Genomic DNA, 14,029 nt, shown 5'->3' with positions numbered 1-14,029 from the left:
AATGGCCTCCTTCTGCACTGTAGGGTTTCTATGATTTCTATGAGGTTGCGTGTTTGGTGGTTGAATGTGGAGCAGGATTTGGGGAACAGAGTGAAGTCCCCGCTGCATATCGATTTAGCCAGAAGGTGGCGCCACCTGCATGACTTTGATTTATTATTGTCAGATGTATTGGGATACAGTGAAAAGTATTCTTTCTTGCGCGCTGTACCAAGCATACCGTTCATAGAGTACATAGGGGAGAAGGAAAGGAGAGGGTGCAGAATGTAGTGTTACAGTTATAGCTAGGGTGTAGAGAAAGATCAACTTAATGCGAGGTAGGTCCATTCAAAAGTCTGACAGCAGCAGGGAAGAAGCTGGTCTTGAGTCGGTCGGTACGTGACCTCAGACTTTTGTATCTTTTTCCCAGCGGAAAAAGGTGGAAGAGAGAATGTCCGGGGTGCGTGGGGTCCTTAATTATGCCGGCTGCTTTTCCCCGAGGCAGCGGGAAGTGTAGACAGAGTCACTGGATGGGAGGCTGGTTTGCGTGATGGATTGGGCTACATTCACGACCCTTTTGTAGTTCCTTGCGGTCTTGGGCAGAGCAGGAGCCCCAGACCAAGCTGTGATACAACCAGAAAGAATGCTTTCTATGGGGCATCTGTAAAAGTTGGTGAGAGTCGTAGCTGACATTCCAAATTTCCTTCGTCTCCTGAGAAAGTAGAGGCGTTGGTGGGGCTTTCTAAACTATAGTGTCGGCATGGGGGGGACCAGGACAGGTTGTTGGTGATCTGGATACCTAAAAACTTGAAGCTCTCGACCCCTTTCTACTTCGTCCCCGTTGATGTAGACAGGAGCATGTTCTCCTTTACGCTTCCTGAAGTCGATGACAATCTCCTTCACTTTCGTTCCTCTTGAAAGACCTGGATAGAGTGGACGTGGAGAGGATGTTTCCACTAGTAGGAAAAACTAGAACCAGAGGGCACACAACCTCAGGCTAAAGGGACGATCCTTTGAAACAGAGATGAGGAGGAATTTCTTCAGCCAGAGAGTGGGGAATGTGTGGAACTCTTTGCCGCAGAAGGCTGTGGAGGCCGGGTCATTGAGTGTCTTTAAGACAGAGATAGATAGGTTCTTGATTAATGAGGGGATCAGGGGTTATGGGGAAAAGGCAGGAGAATGGGGATGAGAAAAATATCAGCCATGATTGAATGGCGGAGCAGACTCGATGGGCCGAGTGGCCTAATTCTGTTAAGGTTAAAGTTTATTTATTAGTCACAAATAGGCTTACATTAACACTGCAATGAAGTTACTGTGAAACTCCCCTAGTCGCCACACTCCGGCGCCTGTTCGGGTCCACTAAGGGACAATTTAGCATGGCCAATCCACCCTAACCTGCACATCTTTGGACACTAAGGGACAATTTAGCATGGCCAACCCACCCTAACCTGCACATCTTTGGACACTAAGGGGCAATTTAGCATGGCCAATCCACCTAACCTGCACATCTTTGGACACTAAGGGGCAATTTAGCACGGCCAACCCACCCTAACCTGCACATCTTTGGACACTAAGGGACAATTTAGCATGGCCAATCCACCCTAACCTACACATCTTTGGACACTAAGGGACAATTTAGCACGGCCAATCCACCCTAACATGCACATCTTTGGACACTAAGGGACAATTTAGCATGGCCAATCCACCTAACCTGCACATCTTTGGACACTAAGGGACAATTTAGCATGGCCAATCCACCCTAACCTGCACATCTTTCAGACTGTGGGAGGAAACCGGAGCACCCGGAGGAAACCCACGCAGACACGGGGAGAACATGCAGATTCCACACAGACAGTGACCCGAGCCGGGAATCGAACCCAGGTCCCTGGCGCTGTGAGGCAGCAGTGCTAACCCACTGTGCCACCGTGCCGCCCCTATATCTTATGGTTCTACGGGTGCCTGTCGAATGAAAAGTCTGGCCAGGCTGCGTGTTTGGTGGCTGAATGTGGAGCAGGATTTGGGGAACAGAGTGAAGTCCCCGCTGCATATCGATTTAGCCAGAAGATGGCGCCACCTGCATGACTTTGGTTTATTATTGTCACATGTATTAACATAGTGAAAATTATTGTTTCTTGCACGCTATACAGACAAAGCATACCGTTCATAGAGAAGGAAAGGGGAGGGTGCAGAATGTAGTGTTACAGTCACAGCTAGGGTGTAGAGAAAGATCAACTTAATGCGAGGTAGGTCCATTCAAAAGTCTGACAGCAGCAGGGAAGAAGCTGTTCTTGAGTCGGTCGGTACGTGACCTCAGACTTTTGTATCTTTTTCCCGACGGAAGAAGGTGGAAGAGAGAATGTCCGGGGTGCGTGGGGGGGATCCTTAATTATGCCGGCTGCTTTTCCCCGAGGCAGCGGGAAGTGTAGACAGAGTCAATGGATGGGAGGCTGGTTTGCGTGATGGATTGGGCTACATTCACGACCCTTCTGTAGTTTCAGTCCATGCATGGGAATAAATGCCTTTTAAATGTTGACAATGACCCTGCCTCAAGCACTTCCTCCTGCAGCTCGTTCCACATACGTACCACCCCCTGTGTAAAAAAGCTGCTCCTCAGGTTCCCATTAATTCTTTCCCCTCGGAAATTAAACCTCGGCCCTCTAAGAACAAAGAAAATTACAGCACAGGAACAGGCCCTTCGGCCCCTCCAAGCCTGCACCGCCCATGCTGCCCCCGACTGAACTAAAAACCCCTCCCCTTCCGGGGACCGTATCCCTCTATTCCCATCTGTTCATGTATTTGTCAAGACGCTCCGTAAAACTCACTACCGTATCCGCTTCCACTACCTCCCCCGGCAGCGAGTTCCAGGCACACACCACCCTCTCTGTAAAAAATCTGCCTCGTACATCTCCTTTAAACCTTGCCCCTCGCACCTTAAACCTGTGCCCCCCGAGTAATTGACTCTTCCACCCTGGGGAAAAAGCTTCTGACTATCCACTCTGTCCATGCCCCTCATAATCTTGTAGACTTCTATCAGGTCTCCCCTCAACCTCCGTCGCTCCAGTGAGAACAAACCGAGTTTCTCCAACCTCTCCTCATAGCTAATGCCCTCCATACCAGGCAACATCCTGGTAAATCTTTTCTGAACCCTCTCCAAAGCCTCCACATCCTTCTGGTAGTGTGGCGACCAGAATTGAACACTATATTCCAAGTGCGGTCTAACTAAGGGTCTATAAAGCTGCAACATGACTTGCCAATTTTTAAACTCAATGCCCCGGCCGATGAAGGCAAGCATGCCGTATGCCTTCTTGACTACCTTCTCCACCTGCATTGCCACTTTCAGTGACCTGTGTACCTCGAGTTCTCAATTCCCCAACCCTGGGAAAATGATTGAGTCCACCCACCTTATCCAATCCTCTCATGATCTTATACACCGCTCGGATACAGAAAAGATTTACCAGGATGTTGCCTGGTATGGAGGGCATTAGCTATGAGGAGAGGTTGGAGAAACTCGGTTTGTTCTCACTGGAGTGATGGAGGTTGAGGGGAGACCTGATAGAAGTCTACAAGATTATGAGAGGCATGGACAGAGTGGATAGTCAGAAGCTTTTTCCCCAGGGTGGAAGAGTCAATTACTAGGGGGCACAGGTTTAAGGTGCGAGGGGCAAGGTTTAAAGGAGATGTACGAGGCAGATTTTTTACACAGAGGGTGGTGGGTGCCTGGAACTCGCTGCCGGGGGAGGTAGTGGAAGCGGATACGATAGTGAGTTTTAAGGGGCGTCTTGACAAATACATGAATAGGATGGAAAGAGAGGGATATGTTTCCCGGAAGGTATTAAATTGGGGAACATAGAAACCCTACAGTACAGAAAGAGGCCATTCGGCCCATCGAGTCTGCACCGACCACAATCCCACCCAGGCCCTACCCCCATATCCCTACATATTTTACCCACCAATCCCGCTAACCTACGCATCTCAGAACACCAAGGGCAATTTTTAGCATAACCAATCAACCTAACCCGCACATCTTTGGACTGTGGGAGGAAACCGGAGCACCCGGAGGAAACCCACGCAGACACGAGGAGAATGTGCAAACTCCACACAGACAGTGACCCAAGCCGGGAATCGAACCCAGGTCCCTGGAGCTGTGAAGCAGCAGTGCTAACCACTGTGTTACCGTGCCGCACCACGGGTAGGGGGTTTTAGTTCAGTCGGGCAGCATGGTCGGTACAGGCTTGGAGGGCCGAAGGGCCTGTTCCTGTGCTGCACCAGGGATCCGGGTTCAATTGGGTGAATGTCTTTGTCGAGTTTGCACGTTCTCCCCGTGTCTGAGTGGGTTTCCTCCGGGTGCTCCGGTTTCCTCCCACAGTCCAAAGATGTGCTGGTTAGGGTGGATTGGCCGTGCTAAATTGTCCCTTAGTGTCCAAAGATGTGCAGGTTAGGGTGGATTGGCCATGCTAAATTGCCACTTAGTGTCCAAAGATGTGTAGGTTAGGGTTGATTGGCCATGCTAAATTGTCCCTTAGTGTCCAAAGATGTGCAGGTTAGGGTGGATTGGCCGTGCTAAATTGTCCCTTAGTGTCCAAAGATGTGCAGGTTAGGGTGGATTGGCCGTGCTAAATTGCCCCTTAGTGTCCAAAGATGTGCAGGTTAGGGTGGATTGGCCATGCTAAATTGCCCCTTAGTGTCCAAAGATGTGTAGGTTAGGGTTGATTGGCCATGCTAAATTGTCCCTTAGTGTCCAAAGATGTGCAGGTTAGGGTGGATTGGCCGTGCTAAATTGTCCCTTAGTGTCCAAAGATGTGCAGGTTAGGGTGGATTGGCCGTGCTAAATTGCCCCTTAGTGTCCAAAGATGTGCAGGTTAGGGTGGATTGGCCATGCTAAATTGCCCCTTAGTGTCCAAAGATGTGCAGGTTAGGGTGGATTGGCCATGCTAAATTGCCCCTTAGTGTCCAAAGATGTGTAGGTTAGGGTGGATTGGCCATGCTAAATTGCCCCTTAGTGTCCAAAGATGTGGAGGTTAGGGTGGATTGGCCATGCTAAATTGCCCCTTAGTGTCCAAAGATGTGCAGGTTAGGGTGGATTGGCCGTGCTAAATTGTCCCTTAGTGTCCAAAGATGTGCAGGTTAGGGGGATTGGCCATGCTAAATTGCCCCTTAGTGTCCAAAGATGTGTAGGTTAGGGTTGATTGGCCGTGCTAAATTGTCCCTTAGTGTCCAAATATGTGTAGGTTAGGGTGGATTGGCCATGCTAAATTGTCCCTTAGTGTCCAAAGATGTGTAGGTTAGGGTTGATTGGCCGTGCTAAATTGTCCCTTAGTGTCCAAATATGTGTAGGTTAGGGTGGATTGGTCATGCTAAATTGCCCCTTAGTGTCCAAAGATGTGTAGGTTAGGGTGGATTGGCCATGCTAAATTGCCCCTTAGTGTCCAAAGATGTGCAGGTTAGGGTGGATTGGCCATGCTAAATTGTCCCTTAGTGTCCAAAGATGTGTCGGTTAGGGTGGATTGGCCGTGCTAAATTGTCCCTTAGTGTCCAAAGATGTGTAGGTTAGGGTGGATTGGCCATGCTAAATTGTCCCTTAGTGTCCAAAGATGTGTAGGTTAGGGTGGATTGGCCGTGCTAAATTGTCCCTTAGTATCCAAAGATGTGTAGGTTAGGGTGGATTGGCCATGCTAAATTGTCCCTTAGTGTCCAAAGATGTGCAGGTTCGGTGAATTGGCCGTGCTAAATTGTCCCTTAGTGTCCAAAGATGTGCAGGTTAGGGTGGATTGGCCATGCTAAATTGTCCCTTAGTGTCCAAAGATGTGTAGGTTAGGGTGGATTGGCCGTGCTAAATTGTCCCTTAGTGTCCAAAGATGTGCAGGTTCGGTGAATTGGCCATGCTAAATTGTCCCTTAGTGTCCAAAGATGTGCAGGTTCGGTGAATTGGCCATGCTAAATTGTCCCTTAGTGTCAGGTGGACTAGCAAGTTAAATATGTGGGGTTACAGGGTTCGGGATTGTGGTCAGTGCAGGCATGATGAGCTGAATGGCCTCCTTCTGCACTGCAGTGATTCTATGATTCTATGATCTTTGGAATGTGGGAGGAAACAGGAGCACCCGTAACGCTACGTATTTACCCCTTCTGACACTAAGGGGCAATATAGCATGGCCAATCCACCCTAACCTGCACATCTTTGGACACTAAGGGGCAATTTAGCATGGCCAATCCACCCTAACCTACACATCTTTGGACACTAAGGGGCAATTTAGCACGGCCAATCCACCCTAACCTACACATCTTTGGACACTAAGGGGACAATTTAGCACGGCCAATCCCCCTAACCTGCACATCTTTGGACACTAAGGGGCAATTTAGCATGGCCAATCCACCCTAACCTACACATCTTTGGACACTAAGGGGCAATTTAGCACGGCCAATCCACCCTAACCTACACATCTTTGGACACTAAGGGACAATTTAGCATGGCCAATCCACCCTAACCTACACATCTTTGGACACTAAGGGACAATTTAGCATGGCCAATCCACCCTAACCTGCACATCTTTGGACACTAAGGGGCAATTTAGCATGGCCAATCCATCCTAACCTACACATCTTTGGACACTAAGGGGCAATTTAGCACGGCCAATCCACCCTAACCTACACATCTTTGGACACTAAGGGGCAATTTAGCACGGCCAATCCACCCTAACCTGCACATCTTTGGACACTAAGGGGCAATTTAGCACGGCCAATCCACCCTAACCTACACATCTTTGGACACTAAGGGGCAATTTAGCACGGCCAATCCACCCTAACCTACACATCTTTGGACACTAAGGGGCAATTTAGCACGGCCAATCCACCTAACCTACACATCTTTGGACACGAAGGGACAATTTAGCATGGCCAATCCACCTAACCTACACATCTTTGGACACTAAGGGACAATTTAGCACGGCCAATCCACCTAACCCGCACATCTTTGGACATTAAGGCACAACTTAGCACGGCCAATCCACCTAACCTACACATCTTTGGACACTAAGGGACAATTTAGCACGGCCAATCCACCTAACCTGCACATCTTTGGACACTAAGGGACAATTTAGCATGGCCAATCCACCTAACCTGCACATCTTTGGACACTAAGGGACAATTTAGCACGGCCAATCCACCCTAACCTGCACATCTTTGGACACTAAGGGACAATTTAGCATGGCCAATCCACCCTAACCTGCACATCTTTGGACACTAAGGGACAATTTAGCATGGCCAATCCACCCTAACCTGCACATCTTTGGACACTAGGGGACAATTTAGCATGGCCAATCCACCCTAACCTGCACATCTTTGGACACTAAGGGACAATTTACCATGGCCAATCCACCTAACCTGCACATCTTTGGACACTAAGGGACAATTTACCATGGCCAATCCACCCTAACCTGCACATCTTTGGACACTAAGGGGCAATTTAGCATGGCCAATCCACCCTAACCTACACATCTTTGGACACTAAGGGGCAATTTAGCATGGCCAATCCCCCTAACCTGCACATCTTTGGACACTAAGGGGCAATTTAGCATGGCCAATCCACCCTAACCTGCACATCTTTGGACTGTGGGAGGAAACCGGAGCACCCGGAGGAAACCCATGCAGACACGGGGAGAACGTGCAAACTCCACACAGACAGTGAGCCGAGGCTGAGGGTTAGTTTGTTTGGCCGGGTAAAATTGCCCCTTAGTGTCGGGGATTATCAGGATAAATCTGTGGGGTAATGGGAAGAGGGCCTGGGGTGGATTGTAGTCGAAGGGCTGAATGGCCTCCTTATGAATAGCAGTGTTCTATGATTCTAATATTTCCTGACAGGAGGTGGAGTTGGACTGGGTGACAGTGGATCTGTTGGGCCAGTTCACCAGCAAGGACACAGGGAGACGTGACCCTTCTGGATGGCCCTGAGTGTACATGTGAAGCTGAGCCAGCCTGCAGAGGGACAGGGCCTCATTGACAAAGTCAGCAAATCATCGAATGCCTGCAGTGCAGAAGGAGTCCATTCGGCCCATCGAGCCTGCACATCTTTGGACACTAAGGGACAATTTAGCACGGCCAATCCACCCTAACCTACACATCTTTGGACACTAAGGGGCAATTTAGCACGGCCAATCCACCCTAACCTACACATCTTTGGACACTAAGGGACAATTTAGCACGGCCAATCCACCCTAACCTACACATCTTTGGACACTAAGGGACAATTTAGCATGCCCAATCCACCTAACCTGCACATCTTTGGACACTAAGGGACAATTTAGCATGGCCAATCCACCTAACCTGCACATCTTTGGACACTAAGGGGCAATTTAGCATGGTCAATCCCCCCAACCTACACATCTTTGGGACACGAAGGGGCAACTTAGTGAAGTGGGGAAAACATGAGAGGGTTTCACAACATGGCTGCCTGGCCCATAAACGGTCACCTGGGAAAAGAGACATGAAACAGGCACTGACAGTTATTAAAAGTTAAAACATGCAGGGAACAAATGCTGCAGGGAACCAGGGCTTGAGGCATTTTTAGATAAAGGACAGTCCCGGGATAAAAGGGTCTGTTAAAGAGATTAGGCACAAATGGGAATTGGAATACATAAATGCAGGAAAACCAATTCCTGGATGAATAGACTGAAACCAAATCATTGATAGGCACTGACGTAGGAAATATATCCATTCATAGAACAATGTGATGTTAACATGCTTATGTCTGTATCTAGAACATAGAACGTAGAACATTACAGCGCAGTACAGGCCCTTCAGCCCTCGATGTTGCGCCGACCAGTGGAACCAATCTAAAGCCCCTCTAATCTACACTATTCCAATATCATCCATATGTTTATCCAATAACCATTTGAACGCTCTCAACGTTGACAAGTCCACCACTGCTGCAGGCAGGGCATTCCACGCCCTTACTACTCTCTGAGTAAAGAACCTACCTCTAACATCTGTCCTATATCTCTCACCCCTCAATTTAAAGCTATGTCCCCTCGTGCTAGCCAACACCATCCGAGGAAAAAGGCTCTCACTGTCCACCCTATCTAATCCTCTGATCATCTTGTATGCCTCTATTAAGTCACCTCTTAACCTTCTTCTCTCTAACGAAAACAACCTCAAGCCCCTCAGCCTTTCCTCATACGATTTTCCCACCATACCAGGCAACATCCTGGTAAATCTCCTCTGCACCCTTTCCAACACTTCCACATCTTTCCTATAATACGGCGACCAGAACTGTACGCAATACTCCAAATGCGGCCGCACCAGAGTTTTGTACAGTTGCAGCATGACCTCCTGGCTCCGAAACTCAATCCCTCTACCAATAAAAGCTAACACACCGTACGCCTTCTTAACAACCCTATCAACCTGGGTGCCAACTTTCAGGGATCTATGCACATGGACACCCAGATCCCTCTGTTCATCCACACTACCAAGTATCTTACCATTAGCCCAGTACTCTGTAATCCTGTTACTCCTTCCAAAGTGAATCACCTCACATTTTTCCGCATTAAACTCCATTTGCCACCTCTCAGCCCAGCTCTGCAGCTTATCTATGTCCCTCTGTAACCTGCCACTTCCCTCCGCACTTGTCTACAACTCCACCGACTTTAGTGTCATCCGCAAATTTACTATTCCATCCTTCCACGCCCTCATCCAAGTCATTAATAAAAATGACAAACAGCAGTGGCCCCAAAACAGATCCTTGCGGTACACCACTAGTAACTGAACTCCAGGATGAATATTTCCCATCAACCACCACCCTCTGTTTCCTTACAGCTAGCCAATTCCTGATCCAAACCGCTAAATCACCCTCAATCCCATGTGTCCGTCCCCCTGACTGTTGAGTCCCCGATTAACACTGCCTTCCTCCTCTTTTCCTTAGCCCTCTGAGTTACAGGGCCGGACTCCACTCCGGAGACGCGGCCACTGCCATGGCCACAGAATGATGGAATTAATTTGGAATTAAAACTGGATCAAAAACAGGAGGAGCATTTTGTCAAGACATTGCAAGCAGCCTAACTGTAGCAGCGTGTTGCGAAAAAGCAGGAGCAGAGGACATGATTGTTGATGCTTTATAATGACTTTGATGAAAGGAAGAGGTGTGCGCGATGCTGGAAGAGAAAGACTGAACTGGACTTTACTGCTGTTATATTTAATTTAATAAAAATGTACATAATAGAGTACTAATAGTGTGAAACTAAAGGTTTTAGAGTCAGAGAGTCACAGAGGTTTACAGCACGGAAACAGGCCCTTCAGCCCAACTTGTCCATGCCGCCCCTTTTTTTAAACCCCTAAGCTAGTCCCAATTGCCCGTGTTTGGCCCATATCTCTCTAAACCCATCTTACCCATGTAACTGTCTAAACGCTTTTTAAAACACAAAATTGTACCCGCCTCTACTACTACTCCTGCCAGTTCGTTCCACACGCTCTCCACCCTCTGTGTGAAAAAATTGCCCCTCTGCACCCTTTTGTGTCTCTCCCCTCTCACCTTTAACCTATGCCCTCTCGTTTTAGATTCCCCTACCTTTGGGAAAAGATATTATCGATCTAGCTGATCTGTGCCCCTCATTATTTTATAGACCTCTATAAGATCACCCCTCAGCCCCCTACGCTCCAGAGAAAAAAGTCCCAGTCTATCCAGCCTCTCCTTATAACTCAAACCACACAGTAGCACAGTGGTTAGCACTGCTGCTTCACAGCTCCAGGGACCTGGGTTTGATTCCCGGCTTGGGTCACTGTCTGTGTGGAGTTTGCACATTCTCCTCGTGTCTGCGTGGGTTTCCTCCGGGTGCTCCGGTTTCCTCCTACAATCCAAAGATGTGCGGGTTAGGTTGATTGGCCATGCTAAAATTGCCCCTTAGTGTCCTGAGATGCGTAGATTAGAGGGATTAGTGGGTAAAATATGTAGGGATATGGGGGTAGGGCCTGGGTGGGATTGTGGTCGGTGCAGACTCGATGGGCCGAATGGCCTCTTTCTGTACTGTAGGGTTTCTGTGATTTCTAGGATTCTATGATTTCAAGTCCCGGTAGCATCCGAGTAAATCCTTTCTGCACTCTTTCTAGTTTAATAATATCCTTTCTATAATAGGGTGAACAGAACTGTACACAGTATTCCAAGTGTGGCCTTACCAATGTCTTGTACAACTTCAACAAGACGTCCCAACTCCTGTATTCACTGTTCAATGGATGGGAGGCTGGTTTGCGTGATGGATTGGGCTACATTCACGATCCTTTTGTAGTTCCTTGCGGTCTTGGGCAGAGCAGGAGCCCCAGACCAAGCTGTGATACAACCAGAAAGAATGCTTTCTGTGGGGCATCTGTAAAAGTTGGTGAGAGTCGTAGCTGACATGCCGAATTTCCTTAGTCTTCTGAGAAAGTAGAGGCGTTGGTGGGGCTTTCTAAACTATAGTGTCGGCATGGGGGGGACCAGGACAGGTTGTTGGTGATCTGGACACCTAAAAACTTGAAGCTCTCGACCCTTTCTACTTCATCCCCGTTGATGTAGATAGGGTCATGTTCTCCTTTACACAAACTCCGCACAGACTGCCACCTGAGGCCGGGTTCGAACACAGGTCCCTGGCACTATGAGGCAATGCTAACCACTGTAGCACCCAAAACCAGAATTCAACTTGGTTCCCTGCATAAATCCAGTCTTCTGTAGTCTGAGAAAAAGGAACAAATCTCTGCTGTAGGGCGGCACAATGGTTAACAAAGAACAATACAGCACGGGAAACAGGCCCTTCGGCCCTCCAAGCCTGTGCCGCTCCTTGGTCCAACTAGAAATCATAGAAACCCTACAGTGCAGAAGGAGGCCATTCGGCCCATCGAGTCTGCACCGACCACAATCCCACCCAGGCCCTACCCCCACATATTTTACCCGCTAATCCCTCTAACCAACTCATCCCAGGACTCTAAGGGGCAATTTTTTAACCTGGCCAATCAACCTAACCCGCACATCTTTGGACTGTGGGAGGAAACCGGAGCACCCGGAGGAAACCCACGCAGACACGGGGAGAATGTGCAAACTCCACACAGACAGCGACCCGAGCATCGAACCCGGGACCCTGGAGCTGTGAAGCAGCAGTGCTAACCACTGTGCTACCGTGCCGCTCCTTGGTCCAACTAGACCAATCGTTTGTATCCCTCCATTCCCAGGCTGCTCATGTGACTATCCAGGTAAGTCTTAAACGATGTCAGCGTGCCTGCCTCCACCACCCTACTTGGCAGCGCATTCCAGGCCCCCACCACCCTCTGTGTAAAAAACGTCCCTCTGATATCTGAGTTATACTTCGCCCCTCTCAGCTTGAGCCCGTGACCTCTCGTGATCGTCACCTCCGACCTGGGAAAAAGCTTCCCACTGTTCACCCTATCTATACCCTTCATAATCTTGTATACCTCTATTAGATCTCCCCTCATTCTCCGTCTTTCCAGGGAGAACAAGCCCAGTCTACCCAATCTCTCCTCATAGCTAAGACCCTCCATACCAGGCAACATCCTGGTAAAATCCTGGTTAGCACTGCTGCCTCACATCGATTTGATTTGATTTATTATTGTCACATGCATTCGCATACAGTGAAAAGTATTGTTCTTGCGCGCTATACAGACAAAGCATACCGATCATAGAGAAGGAAAGGAGAGAGTGCAGAATGTAGTGTTACAGTCACAGCTAGGGTGTAGAGAAAGATCAACTTAATGCAAGGTAGGTCCATTCAGGTTTGGGTTCGATTCCCGACTTGGGTCACTGTCTGTGCGGAGTCTGCACATTCTCCCCGTGTCTGCGTGGGTTTCCGCCGGGTGCTCTGGTTTCCTCCCACAGTCTGAAAGACGTGCTGGTTCGGGTGCATTGACCGGAACAGGTGATGGAGTGTGGTGACTCGAGGAATTTCACAGTACATAAGAACTCGGAGTAGGCATAGAACATAGAAAAAACTACAGCACAAACAGGCCCTTCGGCCCACAAGTTGCGCCGGTCATGTCCCTACCTACCTAGGCTTATATATAGGCTTACCCAGAACCCTCAATCCTATTAAGTCCCATGTACTCATCCAGGAGTCTCTTGAAAGACCCCATCGAGTTTGCCTCCACCACCACTGACGGCAGCCGATTCCACTCACCCACCACCCTCTGAGTGAAAAACTTCCCCCTGACATCTCCCCTGTACCTACTCCTCAGCACCTTAAACCTGTGTCCTCTCGTAGCAGCCATTTCCACCCTGGGAAAAAGCCTCCGAGAATCCACCCGATCTATACCTCTCAACATCTTGTACACCTCTATCAGGTCACCTCTCATCCTTCGTCTCTCCAAGGAGAAAAGACCGAGCTCCCTCAGCCTATCCTCATAGGGCATGCCCCCCCAATCCAGGCAACATCCTTGTAAATCTTCTCTGCACCCTTTCAATCATTTCCACGTCCCTCCTGTAATGAGGGGCCATCTGGCCCCTCGATCCTGCTCCACCATTCAATAAGATCATAGCTGATCTTTCCGTGGACTCAGCTCCACTTACCCGCCCGCTCACCATAACCCTTAATTCCTTCACTGTTCAAAAATCTATCTATCCTTGCCTTAAAAACATCCAATGAGGGAGCCTCAACTGGGCAGGGAATCCCACAGATTCACAACCCTTTGTGTGAAGAAGTTCCTCCTCAACTCAGTCCTAAATCTGCTCCCCCTTATTTTGAGGCCATGCCCCCTAGTTCTAGTTTCACCCACCAGTGGAAACAACTTCCCTGCTTCTATCTTATCTATTCCCTTCATAATCTTATATGTTTCTATAAGATCTCCCCTCATTCTTCTGAATTCCAATGAGTATAGCCCCAGTCTACTCAGTCTCTCCTCATAAGCCAACCCTCTCAACTCCGGGATCAACCGAGTGAATCTCCTCTGCACCCCCTCCAGTGCCAGTATATCCTTTCTCAAGTAAGGAGACCAGTAACCTCACTGCAGTGCGAATGTAAGCCTTACTTGCGACGAATAAACAAACTTTAAACTTTAAAGAAGAATATCTTTATTCCAGTTTTGTACATTC

The sequence above is a fragment of the Mustelus asterias genome, unplaced genomic scaffold (assembly GCF_964213995.1).
Source record: "Mustelus asterias unplaced genomic scaffold, sMusAst1.hap1.1 HAP1_SCAFFOLD_77, whole genome shotgun sequence".
NCBI classification, from domain to species: domain Eukaryota; kingdom Metazoa; phylum Chordata; class Chondrichthyes; order Carcharhiniformes; family Triakidae; genus Mustelus; species Mustelus asterias.
The sequence above is the reverse complement of the archived record's forward strand: the minus strand, read 5'-3'. Positions refer to the sequence as shown.